Source organism: Peromyscus maniculatus, chromosome 20, assembly GCF_049852395.1.
Source record: "Peromyscus maniculatus bairdii isolate BWxNUB_F1_BW_parent chromosome 20, HU_Pman_BW_mat_3.1, whole genome shotgun sequence".
NCBI classification, from domain to species: Eukaryota; Metazoa; Chordata; class Mammalia; order Rodentia; family Cricetidae; genus Peromyscus; species Peromyscus maniculatus.
The window spans coordinates 6,242,062-6,257,853 of NC_134871.1; the positions used below are offsets into that span (position 1 = coordinate 6,242,062).

Consider the following 15,792-nt stretch of genomic DNA (forward strand, 5'->3'; position numbering starts at 1 on the left):
AACATGGGAGAAACTGAAAGCAGGTTAGCAAACCCTGTCTTTACAGCCCTGTGTAGAGGTGGGTCTGGAGTTAACTGTTCATCATCCAGAATGCTGCCAAAGCAGACACAGACGGCTCTGGTCTTGCTCTGCTGTTTCCAGGCGGCTTCAGGGCCTGGGATTCGTTTCCTCATGTTCCATCCATCCTCGCTCATGGAGGAGGCCAAAGCTGTTACTTTGTTGCATCAGCTGAAGTAAAAACAGGGAATTCTTGGCCTCTCCGTCTTGTAATTCCAAACATCAGAGGACAGAGACTTCCTTAGTGCCGTGGCTGTAGCAACAGCAAACTCTGTTGCTGTTGGCTACGGACAGATTCCAGGGCTGGCTGCACAGATCTCAGTTCTGCTGAGTCCCTGCTCCAGGGCTCCGGGGATTTTGCTGGAGCTTTTTATGTCTGTTTTAATTGTTTTCAAAGAACATGTTAGTATTGAAATCATTACAGATGCACAGGAAGTTGCAAAGGTCACTCAGAGAGGACCACGTGACTTTCATCGGCCTCCTCAGTGATTATATTTTGCATGCCTACTCTACAGCACTGAAATCAGGAAATGGACATGGCTCTAGCCTGGTATTATAGGTTTGTGTAACCACCGCAGTGAAGATGTACACTATCCCATCATCTCCCTCTTCCTGGCCCTTTATTGTTACACTCAACCCTCTGCCCACACCATTCCTGCCCTTGGCTTTCTAACCTGGGATACTGGGTAGGGTGAAAGGATGTCATCAGCCAGAAGTTATTACTCAGGGACTCAGAGTGTGGACGGGGACATTTGAGCTCCTAATTAAATGTCTGATTTGGATGGTGGGGAGTGGTGGAATGTGTGGCTGGGGGTGGGCTAGGGAGTGAGGCTCCCAATTAAGACCTTCAGCTGTGTGAGGGGGAAAGGCCTGCCAAGGGCTGTCTGGGAGATGTTCCCTTCGGTCTGTGGGAGCTTGCCCTGCTATCTAGTGCACATCCTCAGCATCCAATCACCGTATGCTCACTCCCACTCCTGGGAATACCTTCCTTCTGCCCTATGCTATCCACTGGATCGCACCATAGATCGCAGTAACTGGAGCCACCTCTGATACGTCATTTTGAGGCATTTCTTCCAGGCTTTACACACAATTTCATCTGAGCTTTTCTCCCTGAGCTGGTCTGATGATCTTCAGCATCCTGTCTGCACTTGGCTTGCATAATGAGGTCAGTGCTCCAATGATCAACTTGTAGGTAAACCCCAAGAGTTTTGACTTGCCAACAGGGTCAGGAAATGCTCGCTGGTGCTTCAGTTTGCTTCTTGCATGCTCGATGGATGCTATATTCAGATAGGAGTGCCATGTTGGGAGATGTTCTCTGTCACTCTGAAGTGACTGTGTTCTGTTTGTTCTTTCCTTTTGCATGTTTCATTTTAGCTCCCCTGTTGCCTCACTGATTTTTTTTTTTATTGTCTGGTATTTCGATGTGGTTTTCCAAGAGGAGTGTCCTAGACAGCAGGTGGTTATGATGAATGTGTCTGTGTAGGCACTGGGTGGCTAGGATCCTTGAAATTTTTAGTGACAGCTTTGGAAGCCACATTCTTTGTGGAAGTATTTCTACTTTCCAAATTAGAAAATTTTGTCAGCTCTTCCAGAATTCTAAATTCTTCTCTTTGGCTTGTTTTCACGCTACCTTATGTGATAGGTCACCGACACTGACATGCCTTTCCTATGACAGAGCCTCACGGGAAGATTTGTAAAGATAATATTGGTGTGGTCCCAGGCGAGTCTCTGTCCCTTCTCTGGTCATCCTCAGTTTCTGCACTTTTGAAATGAGGGACTATACAGTGATAATCTTTTTTTTTCTTCTTTTGCCTGCTCCCCTAAGGAATGGTGGGGCCTTGTGAGCCCCTACCCATTTCCATGTGGGGATCTCACTGGGACTAATCTCATACAGGTCGTTTGAAGGTAACAATCATAGCTTCTATGAGTTCACAAACAGGCTAATCTTTATAATTCCTTTCAACTCAAGATTTCTTCAAAGCACACAGGAAACTCCCTTGCTGGCTCTCCCCCTTCTAGAACTGCTACTTGGAAGCAGGCCAGTTCCTCCCTAGCTTCTAGTTTGCCCTGAGAGAGTTGTGAAGCAGGCTTCTGGAATGCTGCTGGCCCTCCAGCTTGTACTGACACAGGCATGCATAGTCTTCCAAAAATTCAATTATATAAAGCTTCTGGACAAACCAACCAAACCAAGCATGCACATACATCTACGTGCGGTACAAACACACAAGCTGTGTTCGTTCAAAAGGAAAGATTGTTCTACCTACGGAGGAATGATGAGTAAGGAGGTAAGAGAAGAAGCCAGAACACTAGTGAGTGTGAACGTGTGAGTGGGGCGTGTGTGAACGGGTGTTATCATGTGTTAGAGTGTTGAGTGTATCTATTGGTGTTCCCTGCTTTGTATCCTCGACTCTTTCCGAATGTTAGTTTAACTCCATGCTGCTACTGTCCTTTGCTCTTTCTTTGTAGATTTCCCCCTTTGGTTATTATTTATCATCATGAACATAACTGGATTGCTTAGGTGCAAGAAATTTTCTATTAAAATTTGGTGCAGAAGAACCTTAGGACGATAAACTTGTTTGCATTTTACTTCCTGAAAAAAGGGGGAAAAAAGAAAAGACATACTGTTCCTCCAACAACATCCCACAGTCTTTCTAAAATAAAGCTTTTTTTTTCTCTTAATTATTCCTGAATGGACATCTTGATCTGTTTCATATGCATGTAAAAGTGTTGATACTAATTACAGAAAAAGAAAAACACAAGTAATTAGGAAGAATATTAAAAGTCTTTTTATGTTTGTATAAAGCCTCAGTGGTTAAAAAAAATGTTTCACCATGAGTGATTTTATTTAGAGAATAAAACAACTCCTTGGAAGAATTGTATCATGGCCCACATCTTATGGAGGAGAAAACTGGGGCTCAGAGAGATTAAGTTATGCTGAGCTCACCTAGAACTCACCATTATCATTATGAAGGTTTTGGTGTGGTGCTGAGGGCACACTCCAGGGCCTTGTACACCCAACCAATTGCCTTACTACACCCCCAGCCATAGCCCATTTTAAAAAAAAAAAACTTTAAATGTAATGCTCTGTGATGTGTGGAATTCTTTTGTTGTTGTTATTGTTGTTTTGCTTTATTTATTTTAAATTAAAAATATTTTTTCCATACAATACATTCTGACCCCCCCAATCTCCTCCTATCTCCTCCCCACCTTCTCACATCTCCTACTCCACACATTCTTTCTCTCTATTTAGAAAACAACCAGGCAAAACAAACAAACATAAGTCCAAGAAACACACACACACACACACACATCCATAAAACCACAAAGTCAGAAACCGTAATATACAAGCAAAAGACCAATAAGATTAAAAAAAAAAAAATACCCGAACAAAGCCATGCCAGACAGAACAATCTTCAACAATACCGCTGAGTTCATTTTGTGTTGGCTGTCTAATGCCAGGCATGGGGCCTACCCTGAAGTGTGGTTTATATACTCAGTGAGACTCCATCGGTGAAAATTAATTTTTCCTTTGTAAGTTGCGGTCGTTTGGATCTAGCTTCTGGGTTAGGGATGGAAACTCATGCCCAGTGTCCTCTCTCAGTGCTGAGACTCCACGTGGCTTCGACCTATGCAGGCCATGTCTGCGCTGCCACAGTCTCTGTGAGTTCATCTGGGAGTCAGTCCTGCATCTGGAAGACACCGTTTCCTCGGTGTTCTCCATTCAGTTTTTAGTATTTATGATGTCAGGAACAATCTTTGCGTTCAAGTCTGTAGCTCTCTGGTAGATAAAATAAACTTTTCTTCTCCCGTAGACAATCCTGGTAAAATTCATAGGTCTCAAAAAGAAGACAACACTGTGCCAGAGAGACTTGTGTGTGAGGTGGGAGGAATGAGGGTGGGAGGGAGCCTGGAGAGGAAAGGACAGTACCCAGAATGCACTTTATGCTTGTACTAAATAGCCAAAGAACAAATTCAGTAAAAGTTGTAAAAATCAATGGCCGGGCGGTGGTGGCGCACGCCTTTAATCCCAGCACTCGGGAGGCAGAGCCAGGCGGATCTCTGTGAGTTCGAGGCCAGCCTGGACTACCAAGTGAGTCCCAGGAAAGGCGCAAAGCTACACAGAGAAACCCTGTCTCGAAAAACGGAAAAAAAAAAAAAAAAAAAAAATCAAGCTTCGTTTCACCTGATGAAAAGCTATTGTTCCCATCTTCCTTAGGTAGCGGTTTTGGTAAGTCTGTGGATTTGTCAAATCTAGGTCCTCCTGTGCCGCTGTCTGTGAGTGATGTCACGCTGTGCTCGGTGCATATGTACAGGTCAGAGGACAACCGTGGGTGTCCGTTCGAACCTTCCACATTGTTTGAGACAGGTTGTTTGCCTCTGTGTGGTTTGGCTACATACTCCAGTCTTGCTGTTCCATGAACTCCAGGGGAGTCTCTTGTCTCTGCCTCCCCTATCTCTGTAGGAGCACTAGGATTATAGCATCTGGCTTTCCCGGGGTTCTAAAGCTCTGACCCGAGGTTCTCATGCTTGCCTGGCAAGGGCTTTATTCACGGAGCCATCTCCTCGGCACCAGGTATCCATTTCAGTGGCTGTTGTGGCCATTTCCCGGCACAGCCCAGTCTCCTTACCCAAACTCACCAGAGAATGGTGTTTGGAGGAATAATAATGTCTTCCTGCACGTGGTCCCGTGAGCCAGCCTGACAGGTAAAGGTCACTGCTGCAGTGAGGGAGTTCCCATCTGTTGATACACAAATTCTTCAGCCAACCACTCCAAAATTGAAATGCATATTTAATAAGCTGACTCTCTGCAACAAAGCAATTTAATTCACAGATAATTATGCAGATCCACTTCGCTCTCAGGATGCCAGCTTCAATCACAGTGTCCTCAATTTGGCATATTGAAACCCCCTACAGCTGTCTCCAGCATTGACATTCCCAGAGATACGATCATTATTTTGGAAATGTCAGGGATCTGGAGTCATGTGAGAACATCACCTTCTCACTGGGTTGGCAGTTAAGATGCAGGATGCCCAGTTAAACTTTAACTCCATAGAATTCGATGCAAAACATTTTAATGTCTGTTCCAAGCATCTCATCGAATACACTTTTGCTAATCATTTCACGAATACTAAAGCTTAATTGGTTATCTTGTATTTTTATTTAACAAATCTGGCAATAGTACTTTCCACAGAGAACTATGATTTCTAATTGGTCACAGATTTTGGCTGAATCCTTTGCTGTGGGAGAAGGAGCCTTGATGATATGTTACCACTCTGGCATGTATGGCAAGAACCACACATTTCACGAATAAAAGTCTAGTTTATACAGCCCTCCATTTTTGGTAATTATGTGTCTTAGTTAGGCTTTCTATTGCTGTGAAGAGACACCATGACTTCGGCAACTCTTTTTTTTTTTTTTTTTTTTTTTTGGTCTTTTTCGAGACAGGGATTCTCTGTGTAGCTTTGCGCCTTCCCTGGATTTCACTCTGTAGACCAGGCTGGCCTCGAACTCACAAAGATCCACATGGCTCTGCCTCCCGAGTGCTGGGATTAAAGCCGTGCGCCACCACCGCCAGGCATCTCGGCAACTCTTATAAGGAAAACATTTAATTGGGGTAGCTCACTCAGTTTCAGAGATTCAGTCCATCATCATCATGGTGGAGAGCATGGTGATGTGCAAGCAGACATGTTGCTGCAGCTGTAGCTGAGAGTCCTACATCTTGCAGGCAACAGAAAGTTGACTGAGACGCTGGGTGTTATCCTGAGCATAGGAAACCTCAAAGCCCACCCCCACAGTGACACACTTCCCCCAACAAGGCCATACCCGCTCCAACAATGCCACGCCTCCTAATAGTGCCATTCCATTTGAGATTATGGGGTCTGATTACACTCAAACTACCACATTCCACCCCCTGGCCCCCATAAGCTTATAACACCATCATAATGCAAAATGCATTAGTCCAACTTCAAAAGTTCCCAAAGTCTATCACAGTCTTAACAATGTTTTAAAGTCCAAAGTTGAAAGTCTCTTCTGAGATTCATATAATCTCTTAACTGTAATCACCTGTAAAAATCAAAATAAAAAAGCAGAACCCAGGAGATACATTACCATTCCAAAACACAGGGAAGGGAGCATAGTCAGGAAATGCTGGACCAAAGCAAGACTGAAAACCAGCTGGGCAAACTGCAAACTCTATCTCCACGCCTGATGTCAAAACGCTCTTCAGGTCTTCAACTCTGTTCAGCTTTGTTGACTGCAACACACTTCTTTCTCTTGGGCTCATTCCATTCCCTGTTAGCGGCTCTTCTTGGCAGGTATCCCAAGATTCTGGCATCTCTAACACTTTGGGTTCTCCAGGGCAATCCAGGCTTCAACTTCACATCTTCACACAATGGCCTCTCTTTTAGGCCTCCATTCAGGAACACCCTTGACACATGCCTGGCCTCAGTGGCTTTCTTTAGGAGCAGAAGCAAATTCCACAACTTGTTTTTTCTATCCTTAACTCTCAAGCCAAAATTATGCAAAGCAGCTGTGCTTGTTCTATAGGACACAGGCTCTCTGAAAGTTTTGCCTGACTGAGGTGGAACATGTGAGTTGAGCTGGGCCAAGCAGATCTGTGTCCGAGGACTGTCAATGTTTGGAAGTGTTTGAAATTGAGATTGATTGGCAAAGCACCTTCTGATCTCTTCCACAGAAGTAAGGATGAAAATAAGATGAAGAGGTGGAGGAAGAAGAGGAAAAGGGAGAGAAAAGAGGAGGAGGACACTGCTTATTTTCACTTCAGTTCTGGCTGAAGGTTGAAGAATTGCATCTGGTAATGGCCTTTTTGCAGAGTCTGAGACTGGGACAGATGTCACCTGGCAAGTGAGTGCATGGGAGACTTAACTAAATTAAGTTCATAGCAGACCCAGCCTTGAGATAACTCCCTAGCCTATAAACCCATGACTTCTGTAGTCATGAATACATCAATCCACTAGTAAGAGCACAGGCTTAACCATATCGTAATGGTATCACAATGTGTCAATGTGGATCGATTTCAGTGGAGTCTTGGAGAAGGCAAACCACATTGAGACTGTATGCTGTCACTTTCTCTCAGCTTACCTGAGTTGGCTTTGGTACTTGAAACTAAATGAAATATATTTGAGAAAGGGTGGTAAGTGGAGACAACATTTAACAGCAACATAAAGGAATTATTTTCTGGAATAACAGTACCCTCTTCTCGGCACACATCCACATCCTATTCCTTACTCAAGACCTTGTAACTACTATTGTCTCTGTCTCTGTCCTGGTTAGTGATTCAGGACATTAAAAAAAAATTCTGATTTTCATTACAAAGGGATTTTTCAACCATGGCAGCCCATCATTTTTTGAGCAGAGGAGGAGGATTCTTCCAGAATGCTTCCTAGAGACAGCAGGACAAAGAGCATGGCCTCTGATGCAGTCATTAGCTGTCTGGCTGACTTCCTCATCTCCTTTCTGTGCACAAGTCACTCTCGATACAGTTTTGTTACTGCTCCCTGCTTTGGCCTGAGTTGCGGTCTGAGCAGACAGACTCTCAATGCATTCCTGTTAGAGCTCGGATGTTACCTGTAGACTCATGGTTTTGAATGCGTGGTGGCCAGCTGGTGGCACTGTTTCAGTAGTTTGTGGCACCTTTGGGAGGGCCTCCTAGGAGGAAGTGTGTCTTGAGGTGATAGCCTGGCCCACTTCCGGTCTATTCTCTGCTTTCCATCTACTGAGATGGAGAGTCTTATTGCAAGCTCCTGCCACCACTGACTGAGAAACCTCAGCTAAAGTAATAATGGGGATGATGCTATTTATAGTAACAGCATCATCACTTATTGAATACTTACTGTCTACCAAGTATGGGATGGGCTCTTCATGATGAATGAACATACTTACAAAGCCAAGAAGGCATGTAGTATTTACTATTTTTCCTTAAAGATGAGGTAATCAGATCACAGGCAGGGCAATGAACTTGTCCCAGACGTGTATTAGAAAGCAGTGGAGAAGGAATCTATACCTTTGATGGGCACATTCGGGCTGAAGCTTTCGTGAGGAGAGTGTGGGGCTTCAGCCAGGTGATGATGGGGGAACAGGAACAAAGGCATGCTGGGAAACAGTGGGGCTGGCAGATGAAGGGGAGTGTACGTACTGGGAAGGGTCTTTATGTAGCAGGACATGGAAAGCTGCAGTGTTTGGCCGGAACCAGGCTGGGGTGCAGTTCATTTACCTGCTGGGAACTTTATTTGGGCGTATAGTAACTGATTATAGTACTGTTAAGCACAGGCATGGCATGCTCAGACCCACATGATAGAAGAAGTGGGAGGGGGGATCCAGCCAGGAGGTGCTTGTGATCATGGCGTGATGCTTGGCCTCCATCCTGCAATGCTGCTCACTTCTTCAGTGGGGATGGATCTGGGCTGGCTGCTAAGTGAGCAAAGCTGCTCTCAAGGGATTACGTTTCTCAGCGACTGGCTGCTCTTCCTATAGATAAGCCACGTTTGCCAAGCAGCCCACAGACTGTCCCGATCTATAAATAAGCCGTCTGTGTCTCCATTTACCCCCGCCTCCTCTCTGCTTCAGGTGCAGCCTTTTCTAGAATGTAGACAGCCAGGGAGATGGCCAGAAGCCCCTGTGGGTGTGAGGGGCTGGGGGAAGCTCGGCTGCGGTAGAGATGGGTACTGATGTTTTTGGAGGGTGGTGGTGATGGGTTTCAGTGTTCAAGTTGGCCAGGATGTAGGAAGAGGAAGCTTGGATGGTGTGGGGAAACTGAGGTCCTGGGAATACTGACTCATTATTGCAAGGTCCCACTTTAGGCCCTTTGCTTAGCTATTTCTTTTGCTTAAACGTATTTATCCAGTGACTCACTCGGGCTCTCTGGATCCCTTTAAGAGTTTGCTTCAAACCTTTCCTTCCGCATGAGCCCGACTAAGTCGTAATTTATCAGTGCAAGCTGCTCCTGCTTACATCTCCCTCCCTGACCTGCTCCATAAGTCTTTGTTGGGGTTTTTAACCTGTGTTCATGTTCATGTGTGTGCCCATATGTAGGTGCATTTGCACATAGAATATGCGCACACACGCATGTGTGGTGTGTGTGTGTGTGTGTGTGTGTGTGTGTGTGTGTGTGTGTGTGTGGTCAATTTCAAGTGTCTTCCCCAGTTGCTTTCCAACCTTATTTTTTTGAGACACAGTCTCTCACTGATCCTAGCTTACTGATTCAGGTAGGCTGACTAGCCCGTGTGCCCCCCGCAATCCTCCTTTCTGCCTCCGCAGTGGTGGCATCACACTTGTGTTCTGCCATGCCCTGGCTTTTACCTGGGTGCTAGAGATCTGAGCTCAGGTTCCCATGCTTGCACACCAAGCACCTTACTGCCTGAGCCATCGTTCCAGGCCCTCAGTAAGTATTTAATGCGTGTCTTTCTGTCATCATAGAGGACTTTTAATGAAAAGTTTCAACTAGTTTCAGAGAAAACAGACCATTCAAAGGAATGTGTATATATGAAAAAAAAAAAAAACTGCTGCTGCTGGTAATTTTTGTTGTTCATGTTTGTTAATGTTTCATTCCATTTATTGATATATTTATTTGTGTGTGTATATATCAGAGAGAGAGCATTGTGCTATAGTGTATGTGTGAGGTCAGAGGACAACTTGTAGAAGTCAGTTCTTTCTTTCTTTCTTCCTTTCTTCCTTCTTTCCTTCCTTCCTTCCTTCCTTCCTTCCTTCCTTCCTTCCTTCCTTCCTTCCTTCCTTCCTTCCTTCCTTTCTTTCTTTCTTTCTTTCTTTCTTTCTTTCTTTCTTTCTTTCTTTCTACCACACAGTCCCTGGGATTGAACTCAGGTCACCAGCCTTGGTGGCAGGCACCTTTACTCACTGAGTCCTCTCACTGGCCCTTTTGTTGTTCTGAGACAGGTTTTCATTCTGTAGCTCAAACTCTCAGAGACTGTCCCACCTCAGTCTCCCATGCCCTGAGATCCTGTGTGACTCAGGACACGGAGCTGCTGCCGCTGCTGCTAATTTTTAACAAAGGGCCACAATCAAAATGCAAGGAAGAACCCAAGAGCTTGGACATTCATTCTCTTACACTGGAGGAGTTGTCTTTCTGAAGACATTGGTGTTGCTGGGCGATGGTGGTGCACACCTTTAATCCTAGCACTCAGGAAGCAGAGGCAGGCAGACCTCTGAGTTTGAAGCCAGCCTGGTCAACAGAGTGAGTTCCAGGACAGTTCTACACAGAGAAACCCCGTCTCAGAAAAGCAAAAACAAAAACAAAAAGACACCAGTGTCTACACTAGGCAGCTCTGTTCTCTAGACACTTGTCATGAGGTCACAGTGACCTTTTTCAATTTTTCATAGCAAAAACAAAGAGGGAAACTATTTTACTTTCTTTTTTTATTTTACCTTAAAATGAACTTTACTTCATCATATTCAGACATGGTTTTAGCATGTAAACATGATTAGAGAGGTATTTTCTATATTTTTCTGCCCAATTCTTAGAACTCTATGTGCGTTGTACACTTGATTTGGTCTAGCTACATTAAAAATTTATTTTTACTTCACGTGTATGGATGTTGTACCTGCACGTGTGTTTGGTGCCCATGGAGGCCAGTAGAGGGCACTGGATACCCCGGAACTGGAATTATGGGCAGTAGTGAGGCATCATGCGGGTGGTAGGCATCAGACCTGGCAGAGCAGTTAGCACTTTTACAACGATCAAGCGTCTCTCCAGCTCTTGGTCTAGTCTCATTCCAAGTACTCAGTAGTCACAGGCACTAGCAGAAACAATGCCAGCCAAGGCAGTTATAGAAGGGAAGACTTGGGCTGGGTGGTGGTGGTGGTGGTGGTGGTGCATGCCTTTAATCCCAGCGCTTGGAAGACAGAGCCAGGAGGATCTTTGTGACTTTGAGGCCAGTCTGGTCTACAGAGTGAGTTCCAGGACAGGCACCAAAACTACACAGAGAAACCCTGTCTCAAAAACAACAACAACAACAACAAAGGGAAGACTTGGGTATTTGTTTTCTTTTTCTTTAGGAGCTTCTGTGTGACTCAGTGACCAGGACAATATAGTGAGTCCAGGAAGAGAGAGAAGATAAAGGAGGCCGGAGCATGTGTGATTAGCTGGCTTAATGGGGTGAAGCCAGCAAAGGCATGAAAAGGTCTTGTCAGAGAATATGTATTTGGCAAGTAAATATGGGCATGCGTTTAACTTTCTCTGCTGTAGCAGGATTCATCAAAGTTCTTATTAATAAAATCAAACCCGAGGCGAGTTATTGGGGTCCATGCTGGTAGATCAGAGAGACAGAACAAGCCACAGCTATCTCACCTCGCCGGATCCTCAGCTGGTCTTGTCTCCTCAGACTGGAGGCCTCTGAGTCCTCATCCAGAATGAATCTCAGCTGAACTGTGTTGCTCCATAGCCTGAAAGCTTAACCAGCCAAAATGCTTCTAGTTTCTGGTCCTCACGCCTTATATATCTTTCTGCTTTCTACCACCACTCCCTGGGATTAAAGGCTGGCTTTCTGGGATTAAAGGCATGTGTCACCATGCTTGGCTATTTCCAATGTGGCCTTGAACTCACAGAGATCCAGAGGGATTTCTATCTCTGGAATGCTAGGATTAAAGGTGTGAGTGCCACCATTTTCTAGCCTTTGTATCTAGTGGCTGTCCGTTCTCTGACCCCAGATAAATTTATTAGAGTACACAATATTTTGGGAAACACAATACCACCACATCTCCTCTCTTTTTGTCTAAAATTAAAGAAAGCTTGTAACTAATACAAGAAAAACTATCCAATAAGTATATACAATATATACAGCCAAAATTACATTAATGATTTCTAGTCCATTAACATTTGACAGATTTAGATAAAAAACTCTATTATATATATTAACAATGTCCAGTCCAGTAACATCTGATAAACTCAGACCAAAAAATTTTCATTACTTATCTTATTTAAAACAAGTAGTTCCTTTTTAAAAGTAGATTCCATAATCTCCCTTTTTATCTTATCATATCCATATTCTTTTTTCTTTCATAATACTGTGCTGTGGGATGTTCTGTATGGCAAATTGCTCTGATTGGTCAATAAATAAAACACTGATTGGCTAGTGGCCAGGCAGGAAGTAGGTAGGACAAGGAGAGAGGAGAATTCTGGGAAGCGGAAGGCTGAGGCAGAGAGACACTGCCAGCTGCCGCCATGACCAGCAGCCTGTGAAGACGCCGGTAAGCCACCAGCCACGTGGCAAGGTATAGATTTATAGAAATGGATTAATTTAAGCTATAAGAACAGTTAGCAAGAAGCCTGCCACGGCCATACAGTTTGTAAGCAATATAAGTCTCTATGTTTACTTGGTTGGGTCTGAGCGGCTGTGGGACTGGCGGGTGACAAAGATTTGTCCTGACTGTGGGCAAGGCAGGAAAACTCGAGCTACACTCTGCTGTCAAAGAAATGAGTAAACTTAATACTGAAGTTTTATTTTATGTAATTGCATTACCGAACATGTAAGCAAGGTTAGTTCACCCTTGAACGGGGATAGTTGCCATGAGAGGCCTGCAGCGCCTTTTGGAAAGTCTTTTGAAGAAGATCTCTCAAGCACTGTAGAAGCCTTAATGGTCTGTTTTCTGTAGTTGTACTACTAGACATTGATGTTTTAAAAATCAACTAAAATTAAGGGGAAAGGATACTACTACTAACATGGAATTCACTTAAATGAACAATGAAAGGATTGTATCCATTTAGAAGAATTTTCCAAAGGAATTGTATCAACACAAGAAATGCTATTGTTTCAAAGATAAGGGAAAAGGAGTTGGATATAGCGTATCTTTTTTTTTTTTTTCTTTCTTTTGGTTGCAATTCCATAAACATCCTAAGAAAAACAGTGCCAACCCAGAATGACATTTTTTCAATGTGGCAGTATCCTGGTCTTAAATTTTTTCCATTTTAATGTTTGTTTTTGTGCAGTGCCCACCCACAAAGATTCTGATATTTTAGTTGATTCTTTGTAAACATCAGATTTCTTTTGTATAAGATGGAGGTAGTCATGGGATGCGGGTTTGTTCATTTTGCTGTGATTAAATACCTAGCAGGGTTTATTTTGGTCCGTGGTTTAGAAAGAGTACAGCCCATCATGGTGAGGTAAGCAAGATGGCAGGATCTACTGCTGCCTGTGGTGGTGGGTACAAAAGGCAGCTTGCTCACAGCTCAGCAGGTCGGGAAGCAGGGAGCTGGACCTGAAGCCAGCTACCTGTAACCCCGAGGCCCACCCAGCTCCTGTAGGTCTCTGTCTGGTGGCTAGGCCCCGCCTACAAAAGGTTCCACAACCTCCCAGAACAGCGCCACCATCTGGAGACTAAATGTTCAAACGCACAAGCCAGTGAGGGCATCTCATGTTCAGCCAGAACAGGTTGTGAGGATTGAATGGCCTGTCACGTGTAAGAAATCCAGCATGAGGCCCGGCACAAGAAGGCCTGATAGACCTAAGTTATTAATATTGTGAAAGTGCCTGACACTATAACAATAATGTTCACAGAATGTTCATTGTCATCCAGTCTCTAAACCCTTTTCTGTTGTGTTTATTCTAACATCTCTCAATGTTTGGTGATAAATTCCTGAACTCACAGACATGAAAAATAACTTGGGTTGGCTACAGTTGGACCTCTTCATGTAACAAGAAAGCGTGCTGAGATAATAAGAAGGGAGCGTCCAGCCCAAGGTCACACAGCAAGTCAATTTTCCTCTCTGAGAACCAGCAATAAAACCTCTGTCTTAGGAATCAGTGAGAGAGCTGAGTGGGTAAAAGAGCTTTTGTTAGGATTCTGGACATGTGCAGCTTGGGGTCTTGTCGGGCGCCTTATGACCTCATCAACAGGCGACTGCGTCCCAGCCTTAAAGCCGGATGCACACCCCCATGCTCTCTCTGTGCCTTTCTTCCTTTGTTTCCTCTCCACCAGGCCTGGCTCCCCCCCCCACTCCCTCCATTAAAGCTCTAAAAACTAATATTGGGTTCTGCCGTGACCATGGCTCTTCCACCGACCAACCAGTGACGTTTATCCTTTCAGCTTTCAGTGCTTCCAAGCCTTGGTCTCAGGACCCACATGGTGGACAGAGAGAACCTACTCTTGCAATGTCATGTGCACCCATCCACAGAAATAAATAAATAAAATGTTATCAATATATATATATATTGATAACCCTATTCTGCTCTCCTTGCAGCCTTCCTGTCAGGATCAAGTGAGATGGCATGTCTTGCCAAGCAAAAAAGTCTGCAGTAACATGACTCAGCATTACCTATACAAATGGAATTTCTAGATAGATTCTTCCTGAGAGGTGTTGCTCTCCGGCTCCACTCAGCAGACATACCAGGGCTCCTGACAGACAGCTTGCTTGAATTTGAGTGTGGCCAGTGACTATGTAGAGAGCCCATGTTAGCCCCATGTCCCTAATTCCATAAAATGCCCATGCACACAAAGTCCCGAAGGGGAACGAGCATCTTTGGATGCAGGCAGCTTAGGAGTTGCATGAGGACTAAGCACCGATCCCCTGTCTAATGATGTGCCAACTCCGTTTTCTCTTCTGTGACTTGGAGTAATCATAAGGCCTCGGGCTATAGTTGTGGAGTGTCAGGGAGGCAGCTCGTGGGAGATACTCAGGAGCACTTCTTGTCCCGAGCTGCTTCCAGTATTTGATGTAGCTTTTCTCCATTGGCATCCTCCAGTGTGCCTGGCTCTGGGCCCAGTCTTTGTCATGTTAACTCTTGAAATCCCCTCCATCAAGAGATGGAGACGTGTAAAAGAAAATCGTGGGGCACTGGCCAGAGCTGTGGGAAAGCCTGTGTGTTCCAGATGGGCTCAGGTGTGGCTGCCCACATTTCTGTCCCCTTACTCACTTCCTTCTGTGGTCAACAGACTGGGCAGGCAGAGGCTTGCAGACCCCAGGTCTTCAATTTTTTCCATTCCAGTCTCCCCATGAAACCTGCTCAGGCATTGCCCCCAAGGTAAAACAGGAGCCTAACTGCTTTCTGGGTAGTGGGAGGATTTCATATCACAGGCATCCTGGATACTCTCTTCATTTCTGCTTATGATAGAAGTGTACAAATCCAAATACTCTAGCTTAAAAATAAAGACAAGCTATACCTCCTAGATTGTCAAAAATAATATCATTATAGTCTTTCATACATAGAAAAGAGAAAAATGTTACTGTAGTCTACATCCTCACAAATCTTGATTTATTTCTATGCAATATATGGCAAGCAGCTTTCTTGTGTCAACTATTGATTTTTCCATATCATTTAACGCCGGAGGTGCATTCTTCTATGTGGCGATGGGATGTTGCTGGACAGGGAGAGGAATGCTGAGCTTTTATCACTGTGAAATAGAGCTTCTGTGGACACCTTGTTAGTCCAGTCTTCATGCAGGCACTCCACATAATAGCTTCAGTTTTCTTTCCTGTTTCAAGCCGGCAAGAAGAGGACTGCACAATAAAAAACTTTAAATAAGTAACTCAAGGAGAAAAAAAAGTGGGTGTATGGAGATTATAGTGGCAGAGTCCTCTTATGCTTTCTGTGTGTGCACATGTGTGTGGGTGCAGGTGCACGAAGAAGGCCTGGCTACCTGGCCAGTGAGCCCCAGAGACCCACCTGTCTCCACTTCAGTGCCAGGGTTACGTGTGTGGACCACCAGCTTCTTGTACTTGGCTTCTGGGGATTGAACTCATGCTTGGAAGGCAAGTACTTTACT

General features: G+C 44.5%; 1 long non-coding RNA gene across 1 annotated transcript; it reads left to right on the forward strand.

Annotated features, from left to right (window-relative positions):
• The first annotated feature begins 1,071 nt into the window (after window positions 1-1,071).
• LOC143269714 (uncharacterized) lies at window positions 1,072-12,372 on the forward strand. Its single transcript, XR_013046311.1, has 2 exons — window positions 1,072-2,342; window positions 11,089-12,372. It is a non-coding gene; the product is annotated as an uncharacterized LOC143269714 (long non-coding RNA).
• Window positions 12,373-15,792: the final 3,420 nt, after the last annotated feature.